The sequence below is a fragment of the Molossus molossus genome, unplaced genomic scaffold (genome assembly GCF_014108415.1).
Source record: "Molossus molossus isolate mMolMol1 unplaced genomic scaffold, mMolMol1.p scaffold_m16_p_18, whole genome shotgun sequence".
NCBI lineage: Eukaryota > Metazoa > Chordata > Mammalia > Chiroptera > Molossidae > Molossus > Molossus molossus.
The window spans coordinates 59300177-59315205 of record NW_023425353.1 but is presented as its reverse complement, the minus strand read 5'-3'; the positions used below and the strand labels follow the sequence as shown (position 1 = coordinate 59315205).

At 51.6% G+C, this 15029-nt stretch overlaps 1 protein-coding gene across 2 annotated transcripts in view; it reads right to left on the bottom strand.

Annotated features, from left to right (window-relative positions):
- TRAK1 (trafficking kinesin protein 1) overlaps nt 1-14197 on the bottom strand; it is a 103693-nt gene extending 89496 nt beyond the window's left edge. For both annotated transcript variants that reach the window (XM_036266408.1, XM_036266409.1), the window contains exon 1: nt 13918-14197. The gene's annotated coding sequence lies outside the window, so the exon portion shown is untranslated. The remainder of the gene's footprint in view (nt 1-13917) is intronic.
- Nucleotides 14198-15029: the final 832 nt, after the last annotated feature.

Here is a 15029-nt window from a genome sequence, read left to right as displayed (position 1 = left end):
GGTCAACTGAGATAATGACTTAAGTGCCGAATCAGGAAAACTTAATTTTATTAATAGAACACGATTTTGTGAAACCATAATACCTACTGTGCCCCCCCCTTCAATGCAGTCAACTGTCCATTGAAATGCTTTCCTGAACAGAAGATTCTGTTTATAAATGAACAATGGTTTACTTTTTCAAAACATCAAATGAGATCATCTGGATATTAAAAGACATAAAAAAACCTCATAAAAAAATTACTATAGCCTGATGATAATAAACAGTTAAATAAAAGAGATAAAACATGAGAGGGGCATGATGCCATGTCCCACACAGACATACACTCAAAACGTGGAGAGTTACAAAGGACAACCTTCTACAAGACTGCAAATGAAGAAGTATCAAGCTATAACAGAAGGGAAACGTGAGCGTTATCCGGTGACGTCATTACGATAGACACATGGCAGGAGCAAGGCAGGTGTCTATCGGGCGTGCCTTGCCTAGCATGCTGGTCCCCGAGCAGGTCCCCCGGTCTGTTCTCCAAGGCAAGGGGGAGAGCTGACTCAAGAAAACAAGGGCAGCAGAAGCCAAGAGTTGACTTTTTGAAAGTTTATTCGAAATGCAGCCACATTGTGGGGCATGGGAGCGGACTGGGGGTGACAGTTCAATATTCTAAAGTTTCTTTTTGGGGTGATGAAAATGTTCCAAAATTGATTGTGACAATGACTGTACAACCCTATGAACATACTAAAAATCATCCAATGATATACTTTATATGGGGGAATTATATAGTGCATGAACTGTATCTCAAGGAAGCAGTCTCTCTCTCTCTCTCTCTCTCATACACACACACACACACACACACACACACACAATGCAACCACAAGTAGTGTAAAAGCAGGGCACTGAGCATACTCACTTCTCTAAGTAACAGGGCCACCCCTATGGAAACAGAAACACTGTTCAGGAAGGGTCAACTGCCTTCCCCAGCAACTGCTTGGAAAGCCCAAGGAGCCTATACTACCTTTTCCAGACATTTCTACTGAAAATGGCTTAAACGAAATGAGCTTTCATGCTTGGAAACAATAGCTTTGGCGGTATAGGGAACAACTGTTTACAGCTTCACAATGCTGACTGGGTGGGGTACTACTGGACTCGCCAACAGTCTTTTGAGGGCTTTTTTTTTTTTTTGGCTTCCCAACTACAAAGGGCTATTTCTCTCTTATTGTTCAGTTGATGTCCTGATACAGATCAGGCCTTGACGGTCTCAGCCAGGAGCCCGCAAACCATGGCCCTCAGTACACCCCGGCCCCTGCCTGTGTTTAGAAATGAGATTTTACTGGAACACAGTTGGACCCGTTCCTGAAGGTGTTGTCTGTGTCTGCTTTCAGCTGCAGCAGCAGAGATGGATAGTTGTGACACAGACCGCAGGACCCCCAAACCTAAAACAATTACACTCTGGCCCTTTACTCTGCCAAGTCCTGCTCCAGACCACGGGAACCTATGACCTTCCCCTCCCCCACGACACGCTGGTTCTCTTCTCCAGCGGGGCTGAGAACAAGCAAAGGGCTTGGAGGTCACTGACACCACGGGGCTGCCTGAAGACCATCTGCGAACCTCCGCCAGTCAAGGCCACTCCTTAGCTACCTGGGGATCGTCTAAAATCCAGGCCGCTCATTTTGGTCCCGTCACCCCCAGCCCTGCTGTGGGTTCATCGTGAATGAAATATCACTTCGCAACTCTGTGATACTGAGCCAGGCCACAGGACTCGCTCTGGCCCGTGAAATGTGAGTGGACAGAACTACCGCACGTCTGAGCAGAGGCTTTGACGATGCCTGTGTGGTCGAGTGTGTCCTCCTGAGCTCCTGTCCTCTGCCAGGAGTGCGTGGCCCCACACCGCGGCTGCCCCTTGAGCCCACACCCTCCAGGGAGAGACAGGTGGCCCAGACCTGAAGCGACGCCCAGGCCATCCTCAGGTGACCTACGACCATGATCAGGGAATAAATGTTCCCACTGTGGATTGGAGGGTGTTTGTTCCCCATCATCTCTACAGCATGCCTGACTGATACATGCCCGATTTAAAATCACATTAAGGCACAACCACTGAGAAAACCAGAACAGAGTTCACCACGTGGGAGTGAAATTACACCACCGTCAGGATCTCCAGAGCAGTCTAAACGAGAAAGACACGGCCACACTCGGATCTCATAATGTGCTCTCTAACAAAAACAACTGCAATCAGCTCCAGCAAAGAGTAGATGGTGTAGAATAAAATAACGGTGGATGGGTCGAGGCAGGAGAAGGATTGGCTTGGAGAGGGAGGATTTTTTTGTGTTGTTTCATCTACACAACTAAAGCTGCCTGCCTTGCCAGTTAAGCTCTCTGGACAATCCCTCAGTGCCTTTCTAACGTGGCAAACCCGGGGCACTGCAGGTATCCAGTCTCAAGGCAAAGGCTGCCACTCCTGCTGCTAGTGCTGCCCCGGACCACTAGGTGGTGCTGCACCTGGACAGGCCCACTCCCTCCCTCCCGGTCCTAGCCAATGGGAGAGCCGGCACCAGATTTGCAAGCCTTTCCTCAAACTCAGATTTGCCCCTTCCCATTTCTGCTCACAAGCCCCACGTAACCAGGGAGAGACAGAGGTGGAATTACTGAGCCCCGGAGCTCCAACCTGCACCTGAGTGGTCTGTTATGAGCTTTGCTCCATCCAGGGGGAAAAGGTGTAATCCTATGTATCAGATAACATGTTGGGTGGGGGCTGAGAACAGCATTCCTACAGAGAAAAGGAATGTCAGGGCCCCCACGGCCACAGGCTTAGCCTCGTATCATCTTTCCAGCCACTAAGAAGCAGGACCTTCCTTCTCTCCTGCTAAGAAGGTTCAGTATGGCCCCCACACACGTTCCATCATACACAGCGAAACCCAGCTAAGGCTGAAGACCCCGGGAACAGAGATTCTGTCCAGGTCTGAGCTGGCTCCTCCTGCCAGGCTCTGTGTTTTCTCCCACCTGCCTTTGGAAGCCCTGCTCACTGGAGACTCACACTGCACTGATGTTCACTGTCCACCTCCCTGCCCTCCATGGCACCGGGCTCCCAGTCAGCCAGGCCCTCGTCCACCTGAGCCAAGCACCACCCCACTCCCCAACCTCTCAAGTCCTGGACCTCATGGTCCACCTCTGCCAGCAACACCTGGGCCACCTCTGAAATCGGACTTCAGAAGCCCCCTGCGTGACCACGACCCCACCCCTGATCGCTCCAGCTTGCCTCTAACGAACATCCCCTTCCCATCCAGCTCGAGTCCCACAGCCCTTGGCTTCCACCAGCCTCCCTTCTCCCTCCATGTACTTTCCCGGGACCCACAGAACAAAACCCAGTTCTGGATGAAACCAACTGCCCTCCTCACTCTGCGCTGTGGCTGGTCTCCCAGGTGTGCCAGGGGAACTGATGGGGCTCCACAAAGCCCTGGAATGCCGTGGGCTCCCATCCCTGGGGTCCCCATGCTCAGCACTCGGTCTCCTGCTCTGACCGGGGTGCGGGGGTGGGGGGAGTAAGATGGGCAGGGCCGTAACTGAGGGTGAAACTGCCTTCCAGCTGCCCAGGGGGTGAGTGGCGATTCTTTGGTGCTCTTGCTCCCACTCTCTCTCCCAGCTGTCAGCTCCACCCCTCACCCCAGACCTCCGGAATTGGCTGTCAGACCTCCTACTGGGCTTCATTCCCCTGCCTTCCACATAACTCCACCTAAGACAGCAAGGTGCACTCAGAGGGAGTCATTTCTCGCTCCATCACTCACCTGCACGCTCACCCTCGCTGTCTGCTGACACCTTTACTGGTCTTCCTGCCTCTAGCTCAACCCCAGTATATTGCAAATTACATCAGGAAGCCCCTCCATCGTCACAGGGTGCGTATCAGACAGCATAAGACGGCGGCCGTCACCCAACACGATGGGGAGAGGGCCAGTTTGCAGGAGGCCAGTTCACCCCGAAGCACCAAGGACATTCACCCAGCACGGCTGGGCGACCTGCTGTCTTCGCCTGGGAAGCTCTGCTTGAACATGGCAAAGCTTCCAAGGTCTTTGCCAGCCCAGATCCACCTCAGTGGTAGAATTATTTTAAAAAGGGGAAGAAGGGGAAGGTGGGGAGCGGGGAGGAATAAGAGAGGGAAATTAGGTACCAAGGAGGAGGGGAGAGAAGTGGGAGGAAAAAGAAAGAGGCAAGAGGAGGAGGGGGCAAAAGGTGGGAGAGAAAAGAGGAGCAGAAAAAGGAAAAGAAAAGAAGGAAAGGAAACTGAGAAGTTCTCCGAGGTACTCCTCTGGAAAGAGAATGCCGTTGGCCCCTGGTGTCGGGCAGCTCCCCGATGTGACAGCGGTTTGAAGTCAGACCCTGCAGGCCCTCCAGGGCACGCCGCAAAGGACAGTCTATCAGCAGGTGTCCGCTCCTCTGTTCTCCAAGACAGAAGTCTGGGCAATGTGGGGGGTCCCTGTTTACAGAAGGCACAGGGTATGCCCAGTGGGTGATGCAAAGCATGGCTCCTCACGACTGGCATTCAAAGCCCAAGCTGCCAGCCAGTGACATGCCGGATGGGGCCAATGGGCAAGGGCTACACTGGAAGACTCCGCTGCAAACTGGGCTGGCCGGAGGCAGCGTACAGAAACAGGATGAAGCTGAGCCATAAGGAAGAAGAATTAGTAACAGTTATGGAACCTCCTCCACCCACCGCTGCACTAGGCACTTGGCAGGAACCACATGGAGGACCAGCGGCCCTGCGCTTCCTGCTGCCACACCCATTTCAGAGATGCAGGGACGGTTCAGAGACTACGTGCCTTGCCCAAGGTCACACTGTAAGTGCTGCAGCTGTGAGTCACACCCAGACCTCTCTGCCCCAAAGCCAACATGCTTTAGGCCCCAAACAGTAGGAAGCCACACCGACCATTTAGATGTTCAGGCTGAACTAAGGGGGTGGGGTTGACTTCCCACAGGAGCAAGTTCATGGCACCTGGAGAAACTGCATGGGGCCATTCATTTATTCCCTCTGAAACCCATGTACACCCAGCACGATTTCAACACAACCATGAGAATGAGCATAAAAGAGCAACCTATATGTTTATAACGCGAGGGAGGCGGAAGTTGGCAAGACAGAGTTTTACCAGAATAGCTACTCAATGAGAACCTACGGCAATGGAGCCTCCTAGACGCCAAAGCAAAAAGACACACACACACCCCCCTCTCATTAACTAATAAAAACAATATCTGTAAGAGAAAAGAGAACAGTTTGAGCACAAACCTCAAGAGTTCATCAGAAATTGTTGAGACAAATGCTAAGTAATATAATGGGAAGTACCCTTCCAATCCCTTTTACAAAGGGTGCAGAGCGCCAGTCACTTCTACAATCAACTCAAAGTCGTTCGGAAAGCAGAGGCCACATGCCTCAGGCCTGTGAAGACGTTTGAACCCCAAGTAGTTTCATCGTCGCAGAAGGGTCTATTGGACGTCCTACAGAGCCTCAGACTTTTCTAAGTATTTTCACAAAAATACTAAGTATTTTCACTTGCTCCCCCGAACAAACTCATCATTCCCATTAGAGGAACAGAGAAGCAAATTCTGCCTCCCCAACAACTTCAGGGGCCCCCGAGGCCTGCCAGTCCTTGAAGCTCCCAGCCTCGCCACTCCCAGCCCAGCAAGCTGCAGGACGTCTGACAAAGGCCAGCCTCAGATGACCCGGACAGTAAAGAGCCAAAAGGGCGGGGGTGAGGGGAGGACAGAAGAGTCACTGGTGAGTCAAAGACAGCACATTTCTGAGGAGTGTTGAAGAAAGAAAGAACAGAGTGAGCCTGGGCCGTGGGGTCCAGGCTCAGACACAACAGGACAGACAGACGATCGGGAAGGGGTCTGCAAGCAGGGGGAACTGAAGGGCAACATTAAATCCACTCTGCCAGCTGCTAGCTGCCCCTATCTCCCTACTAATCCAGCAGCAGGAATCCCAGGATTTCCCTGCAGGCCAAGTACAGATGGATGATGACAGCCAGACAGACAAAGAGACAGGCAGAGAGATGGTAGGCAGGCAGGCAGGCAGGCAGGCAGGCAGGCAGGCAGATTGATAATAGAGAGTAACAAAGAAAACCAGTAAGTGAGCACTTACTATGTGCTAACAGCATGCTAATTCAATCTTCACAGCAACCCAGCAAGGCACTACCATGCGCCCCGTCTGCACTTGGTAACCAAAGTATAGATAATAATTATCGTATTTAGAATTATGGAGGTAACTACTCTATGAGCTAAAAATACAAACTATTAAGAAGCATTTATCTCAAGTCATAGGAAAAAAAAAAATTCCCCTAGGAAACACCAAAAGATGCTCAACGTCCACACCCTGAGAGGACTACAGACCAGACCCCCGCCGTTTTCTCCAGCTCAGCCGGCAGCAAAGAGCGCGATGTTTGCTGACGCCCAGGGTGCCCAGGGTGCGGGCCCAGACGCTCTCCCACATTTTCTGAACAATACAAAAAGTACTGCTTTTCTGGCAACATCCATCACAACTTGGGTCCCCACTGAGGAATTCTCACAAGTGCACTCATCACATATTTGCTCAAATGTGTGGGAACACAGATGCTCCCAGCAGCCGTTGTGTATTTCAAACTGCCGGTCAGTACTCCGTGGCATGCACACACCACGTTTTGTTTATCCACTCATCAATGGGTGGACATTTGGGCTGCTTCTACCTTTTGGCAATTAGAAATTATACTGCTTGGGACACCTGCATATAAGGTTTGGTGTGAACTTACATTTTCATTTCTTGGGTCTATCAATAACTAGGAGTCGTAACTATGTGCCACCTTTGAGGAAATGCCAGACTGGTTTCCACCGTGGCAAATGTTTGTTGTCTTAAGGTGCCAAGGTGTGGGGACATATGTTACACAGCAATAGATAACTGAGACACGAGAATTAAATACAGTTAGATTGAAAAGGCACTTAGGACAATGTCTAGTACATGGTTAAGTGCTCTATCAATGTTAGCTATTATTCTCATTATCAATTCCTTCCTACCACGGGGCCTTTGTTGATGTTGTTTTCACTACTTGGAATGCTCTTTCCCTCCCTCCCTACCCCACTGACTCCTACACATCTTTCAGACTTCTGCTTAAATGCTGATTTTCCACTGAAGCCTTCTTGGAAATGCCAATTCAGAAATCCTCTTTACACAATCTTAGCACCCTGTACTTCTCCTATGAATATCAAACACAGTTATAGTTACACAGAAATGTGTGTAACTATTTTTAAGACATTTCCCTCTTCTGAAATATAAAAGAATCTCAAGCTGGCACAACATTCCTATCCTCTGTATACACAATAGAAACTCAATTACACCTCTTAAAGGCCAACAACCCACCAGAAAAATGAGCAAAGACAAAAACAGGCTGTTTGCAGAAAGTGAAACACAACAGAAAGGAGGCACAGAGGCATTCATCGTTTAAAAGATACAAAATAAGATGAAGCCCTGGCCGGTGTGGTTCAGTGGTTGGCGCATTGGCCTGTGCACCAAAGGATAACGGGTTGGATTCCCAGTCAAGGTTTGATCCCTGGCCCTGGTTGGAGGCCATATGGGAAGCAACCAATCGGTGTGTCTTTCTCACATCGGTATTTCTGTCCTTGGAGCACTGTTAAAAAGGCACAGAGAAAATGCTCAATAAATGTCAGCCTTTGTTACCTTGGCAATGGCTAATTTTATGTGTCAACTTGACTGGACCACAGGGTGCCCAGACATTTGTCAAACATTATTCTGAGTGTTTCTGTGAGAATGTTTTGGAGTGATTAGCATTTATTTCAGTAAACTGAGTAAAGCAGGTTGCCCTCCCTAACGTGGGTGGGCCTCGTCCAATCGGTCGAAGGTCTGAACAGAGTAGAGCAGCTGATGTTCCCACCAGTAAGAGATCGTTCTCCCTGCCTGACTGCCTTCAGGCTGGTATCAGCCTTTCCTGCCTTTGGACTCAAACTGAAACATTGGCTCTTCCTAGCTTGCAAGCCTGCTGGTCTGTGGCCTTGACCTATATACCACTGACTCTCCTGAGTCTCCAGCTTGCTGACTACAGATATTGGGACTTGTTAACCTCCATAATCATGTGAGGCAATTCCTTATAATAAGTGTGTGTGTGTGTGTGTGTGTGTGTGCGCGCGCGCGCGCGTGTCTTGTTGGTTCTGTTTCTCTGGAGAGCCTTGACTAATATAGGATTTATGAAATCTGATTCATTCCAGGTCTAATTATAGTTATAAAGTTTCAGTTCATGGTAGTTCCAGCTTGATTTACTCATTTGCCAATGTTCACACGAGAGCAGGGTTCAGAGAACACAGACAAGTTTCTGACTCCAAGTTCCTCACAGGGCCCTGAGTCCGAGTCACCCGGGAACCGTGTGGCGAGGGGCACATCCAAACCCACCTCTGAGGCCTGATCCTCACAGCGGCACCCCTGCACCTTTCTCAGCACGTCCCTGGAAAGCCCCGTGGCAGAACTTGGCCGTGTGGGGGAACAGGGTGGTCAATAAAGGCAGACGCCCACACCTGGCCCCTTGTCCAGTAACTGCCCCTGAACCCTGATCTGGTCACTCTGAAAAGAGAGAGCCTTGACAAAGCAGGTATGACTCCAAGGTGACACGCACTCCCATACTTTCAAATCAAATTAATGTAAAATTATCATGAAACTTAGCATCTAAAGAAAAGCACCATTAGGAATACTATTTGTGGCTGGGATCAATGTTCTGAGGTCCTGCAAAGCATCCTAATTAATTCTTTAATAAGATTATTCTTTAATTTGTTTATTATAATTTATTATTTGTCAGCTTCCTAAAATGGTTTCAAGTGAGCCAAGACTCACACCACTTAGATACATTCAAGACTTGTTCCAAATTCAGAACAAAAACCAATTAGGGGGACAATAAAATGTAGGAAATACCTGGAAAGGTAGTCCCCCCCCCCCATATCAAGAATCTCACTAATCTATTTTAACTAAATGTTACAATTTATGTTAGAAACCCTGTGTGATAAATGAGGGGAGGCAAAGAGCTGGTGGCCACCCAATCACTTAGGGCATGGTTGAAAGAGGCGCGTGCTTTTGTGTTCTTGCTAAAGATTAGTTAGGTCTAGAGATCAGCATAAGGCGCCCCGCTCCAGCTTTATAAACTGTTGTATAGGGAGATTCCAGGGAGAGAAGGAGCAAAACTCACTTCCAAGTTACATCTGTAACATTTCTAAGTTACAAATTCAGAAAGAAGTTTTTTTGTCCTAGATTCTAATTCACATCTTCCCAGTGAAGAAAGGGATATTTCAACTGTCCATTCTTTTCTGTTTCATTTAGTTAAGTCAGTAGCAAATAGATGATACATTTCCAATGGAAAATACAATTTTATTCTAGGCAGGAGTTGTTCATAAGCAAGACTTTACATTTAACCCTTATAAGAAATCCATAGAGCCCTGGCCGGTTGGGCTCAGCGGTTAGAGCGTCGGCCTGCGGTACAGAGAGACCCGGGTTCGGTTCCCGCTAAGGGCATGTACCTCGGTTGCAGTTTGTCCCCGGCCCTGGTTGGTCGTGTGGGTGGCAACCAATCGATGTGTCCCTTCACATCGATGTTTCTCTCTCTCTCTCTTCCTCTCTCTGAACAAAAAATGCAAAAATGTCCTCGGGTGAGGATAAAAAAGAAAAAAAGAAAAGAAAAGAAATCCATAGAATTTTATCTGGGCATGTTTGCAGACAATAAATCCTCAAGTTTGATGGCTTATATTAGTGAGAGAACAAATCCTAAATGGTGGCCCAGTGGAGAACAGGACACCCAGGCAGGCTGCTCCTAGAGCATACTGGGAGCTACTCTCATTGGGGTCACAGCCAGTCATTCACCCCTCTGCCCACATTCAAGGCTCTGGGGCCAGACCTGCTCTCCTCAACAGAACCCAGCAAAAAGCCAGCCCTGAATCAATGCCAACTGAACAGAATGACTGAATAAACCTGAAGCTACACACACACACACACACTCACTCTCTCTCTCTCTCTCTCTCTCTCACACTCACAGCATCTCCATCATCTTCTTTCGTGTAGTCTCCGACGTCTTGACCCCTAAAACCGATCGCCTGGACAAGAGGAGCTCACACCTCCCAGGGCTTCACTGGTTTGTGGCCCAGACAGCCTGGGGGGACAGCACCCAGACAGGGCAGGCACCAGATGGGTCATCACAGTCAGACTCTGATCAGCTCAGAGGAAGTGAGGAACGTCAGCCCCAGAGCCGGCAGACGAGCCAGAACAGAACTGGCCGGCAAGCTCGCCATCACTGGGGCGTGGGTCAGAGGTACAGGGCCACGCACACTTAGTAAAGGGGACAAAAAGAAAGCTAGGGCGGAAAAGAGGGGAGGAGAGAGGGAGACACAGTCTTCACCTTTTGAAAACTTCTCTGCTATCCCAGACACCAGCCGAGGGTCTCAGAAACCAGGACAAAGACACAGGATTTCAGAAAATTGCAGAGTTGTAGAGGCTGGAGAGACCTTGGAGACCCTGCTCAGCTGCTGCCAAGAACTGTGAAGGGAACGTGGTGGGAGCCCGGCAGGCCCAGTCCCAATTCAGACCTGCTGCCCAGGACCCTGCGTCCCCTGCCTCCTCTGAGCCTGGAGGAGGGGACGAGGGGTGCGCAGCCACTGAGGTCTCTGTTCTGCCTGTCACTGACTCAACACTGCAATTTCCCTACCACAGGTCCAAGGACGACCTGGCCAGCAGAACAGAGCAGAGGAGAAACGACGTCCCTGTGGTTCTTTCTCCTTTGCAGCCACACCACAGAGGAAACCAACAGCAGCCAAACAAGCAGACACACGCTTACCACCAGCATTTGTCCACATGAGCTCGCCCCCGCACGGTCCTGGCCGAGGCTGGGCCCCGGCGGGCTGCCTGAACGGAAACGCCAGGGCCATGTGCAGAAGTAAACTCCAGAGCAATTCGGAGAGAGAAGGAATCCTTCTCCACCGGAGCCGGCCGGGCAGCACCTCGGCCCCACCACCCTCCCACGTCCTCCTCAGCACTTTTCCGAGTCCGCCTGTCGGGGCAAATCCTAAGGTGGGGAGCTGCCCTGGACGCACAGCGGGTTGCGTAACTCCAGGCAGCCTGGGCACCCTATCGGCTCATCTTGTAAAACCGCCCCAAACAGAAGATGACACACCCGAAAATGCGATATCCCCAGGTGGGGGGGAGGGGTGATGGGCATTTGGCTTTGCCTAAAACTTTCAAAGGAACAAGAAGTCTGTTCAGCTCAGCGCTCCCTGGGAACAGGGGGCGGAGTGTATCTACCGGAGGCCAGATGCCAAGTGGTCTCCCGGGACTGCCCTTGGCAAGCCCTTGGAGCCCACACATGCATCCTTGGGGGTACACCAGGTGGCTCCGAGCATGTTTTCCACGTCGTGTCTTCCTCGCAGTGAGCATCTAACGAGACCTGAACCTGAGCGCGATCTGCGTGGTGTGGCTGCCCAGCACCTTAACCACGGAACGCTGCCCGTGCTTACCCTCCTGTTTACCCAGCCGCTGCCAAACGTGACGGCCCAGAGCTCTACTTCTCAGCTGTCCTTGGGAGCCGGCCACAGGTGTCCCAGCAGGGAACCTTCAGTTACCACGCCCTGTACCAACTGAGGTTTCAGGACTGTATTCTGCCATTTCTTTGTCCTCGGCTGTCACGTTCAGAGAAAGTGAAACCACCTAATAGGCTGGATGTTTCCTGGATTTCACTGGCATAGATGCCACATGAATCCTGGGGATTGGTTCACATGTCTGAACAAACAAAGATGCAGCTGGGGCACTGCCTCCTCCATGAAGCCCTCCTGGTCTTCCCCTATCTTTTCCCCTCTGGGGCTTGGCCAGGCCCCCTCCTTGGTGCCCTCCCGAGTGCTCATGCCCATCACTGCGCTAACCACATGAACACCTAGTTTCCACTCTCTTATGCAGCTCTCCAACCAGACTTTACTCCTGGTGGCAGAGAACATGCGCCCCAGGGTGGTGACCTGGATACATGTCCCACCCCCCAGAGCTCAGAGACCTTAGGCAGGATGCTGAACCTTTCATGATTTAGTCTCTACTTGTGCACAGTGGATAACGTTCCCCCTTCATGGGGATGCAGCAATAATTAAATGACAATTTATTTACCCAGCAAATGTTTACGGAGCACTGGCCACATGCAGGCGCTATTGCAGTCGCTGGGATTCGGGGGCACACAAGTCCTTGCCCTGAGATTAGTTTCTATTCTATTAGTTTCTATTCTATTTATACTCTGCAAGTATAGCTCACAGCTAAGTCTGGGGAGAAGGATAAGGCGGGGAAGGGAGATGGGGAAAGGCAGGGGACCACTTTTTCTGCAGAGTGGTCACATTCCTAACGAAACGTCATTTAGAGAAAGTGAAGAGGGAATCGTGAGGACATCGGGGGCTAAGGTGACCCTGGTGCCTGGCGGCTACAAGGACCCTGAGGAGGGACAATCTGTGTGTCCAAGGCCTAGCGAGGAGGCCGGTGTGCCCAGAGGGGAGCGGGCACAGAGGAGCCCGGTCAGGGTAGGAAGTGTCCTGTCACTTAGACCCTCGCAGGCCATGGTCAGAAGGAAGCCCCCTAAAGGTCTGAGCAGAGTCAAACCAGTGACCATGCGTTCAAAGAGCCTCTCTGGCTGTGGGGAACGGCCGCACAGAGCAGGCAGGGGAGAGGCCGCCGGAGGGAGCCGCTGCAGTACCCAGGCGGGAGAGGAGGGTGGCCTGCACCGGGCAGCTGCTGGGGAGCCGGCGAGAGTCCAATCCTGGAGGAGAGCCGACGGACTTCCCAGCAAACCGGGGCGTGAAAGAAACACAGAGGTGCTGGAGGCCCCCGGGTGTTTGGCCTGGACAACTGGAAGGATGGAAGTACCATCTGCAAAGACAGGGCAGGCCTCCGGAGAACAGGCGGAGGTGGAAACCAGGAGTTCGCACTGCCTACACGCCAAGGGAAGTGGGTGACATAGCAGAGGGAGACGTGGGGACTGTGTCCTTCAGTGAGCAGGCAGGCGGGGAGGGGTTCGGGGCACGAGTGTAGGTCACCCGTGGGACGGGGAACTCAGACAGGGGCAGGGCATGCAGGCTGGGATCGCGCCTTCTCTGTGCCCCTCCGTGTGCAGGAAACTCCTGACACACAGCAAGGCCTCAGTGCTTAACTGGTGAGCGCGAACAGTGAAAAGCTACTGGAAGTAAACAGGCATACTGTACACTGTCACTGGACATTACTTCAAATGACAGGAGTAAACACTGCAGACAAAGCTGAGAAACAAAGCAAACTGCAACACAAATACAAGTGGCCTCAACTAGAATCACGCCCTGGCTGTCACTCCACACGTCGACATACCCCGTTTCCACCCGAACCCTCGCCTGCGCTGGCTCCGAGCACCTGTCCCGAGGGGCCCACGAGGGAAAGAGAAGCAAGAGCTCTGCATGATGGGTACAACAGCAGACGCTGCCAGGGCACTGGGGGAGGGGGGGTCCACCCTGGTCCTGGGACACGGGAAGGTGTGACCGGCACCAGCATCTGTAAGAACCACCTGTACAAATCTTCAGTGTACAAAGGCACTGAACGTGGTCCCGTTTTGCACCCTACAACACCACTGTCTCATTCCCAGGACACCCATCATGTGTCTGAAGACGCTGAGCCCCGAGAGAGGGGCATGGGGCCACACTGCACTGAGCCTCACTACGGCCATGCACCTGCTCGGGGTTCGATGTTCCCGTCTTTAACCTTTACAACAATTCTGTGAGGTGCCGTGTCCATGTCAGACAGGTCAGTTCTCCATGGCTGGTCTCACGGTCCCAAAGCTCAGGCTCCAGTGGCTCCTCCTCACCCACTCCATGCCTCCCCCGGGCGGCTCCCGGCCACCTTTCCCCAGCCCTCCCTCCCCGGCAGGATAAGGCTCCCATACCTGTGATGGTGCAGGCATCCCGGTACCCTCTGTAGCTGGGAGCATCTTCCACAGCCTCGCTTACATAGTGCTCCTCAGGGATGCCCGGGCCGCAGGCTAGGACTGCATGGTTGCACGCCTCCGGAGAGGGCACAGAGTCGGCCAAAGTGTCTTCGTGCGGAGCTGTGGCGTCCAGCTTGGCAGGTTTCACGGGGAGGTGCCCACTGCCATCGGGGGTCCCGCTGCCGGAGTCTGGTGCAGTCGGGCGGACGGCCCCCGGTAGGTCCGGCTCACCAGCGGGGCTTCCTTACAGGGACTCTAGTGGACAAGGCAGAGAGAGGAGCACAGTTAGAGTCTGGACAAATGGACAAAAGTCCTTAGAAACTAAGGGCCACAAGATGATGTGGTTCAGGGTGCCAATTCTGAAAACTGCTTCCTTCAAGGCAAGGTACCGCCAATCAAATTCCTCAGTTTTGATCAAACGACGGCAGCGAAGTTCCATTCCAGTATTGGGTGTCCAGCCCATGGCTTCCTTCACTCCATATCTCAAAACCTGCCTCAAAGCAGAGCTAAGCACATAAACACACCGGCCGCAGCTCAAAGCATGCCCCCTACCCTGCAATAGACACCAGGACACCTGGCAGCCACCCTGAGCCTAAGGAGAGCTGTGCGTGTCCATTCCGTGGAAGACGCATCGCTCTATTGCTACAGGGTTTATCTACATTTTCTTCACGTACTGAGTTATGTATAATGCAATGGCTACGGTGATAAATTAGGGGACTCCTTTAAGAATAGATGACAACTACAGACTTTATGCCAAAAACAACCACATGCAATTTCAGGAAAATCAGCTCATCCGTAGCTTCTAGGGGATCCAAGGACAGCAGGTTAAGACCTTGGGGCCCAGAGACTGAGCTCTCTCTAGGGGTCACTCCAGCAACATCAGCCTAACCGGGCAATTCACAGCCCCATTTAAAATCTGACAGCCAAAATATGATTGCTGGAGAGGGATGGAGCATGACAGAGGCTACCGAAGATTCTACTGAGCTCCAGTTACAGTAACCCTACGTGTGAGGGATGTCCCCATACCTTTCAAGAGAGCCCTACTGCCTTAGACATTAACCTTCAAATTC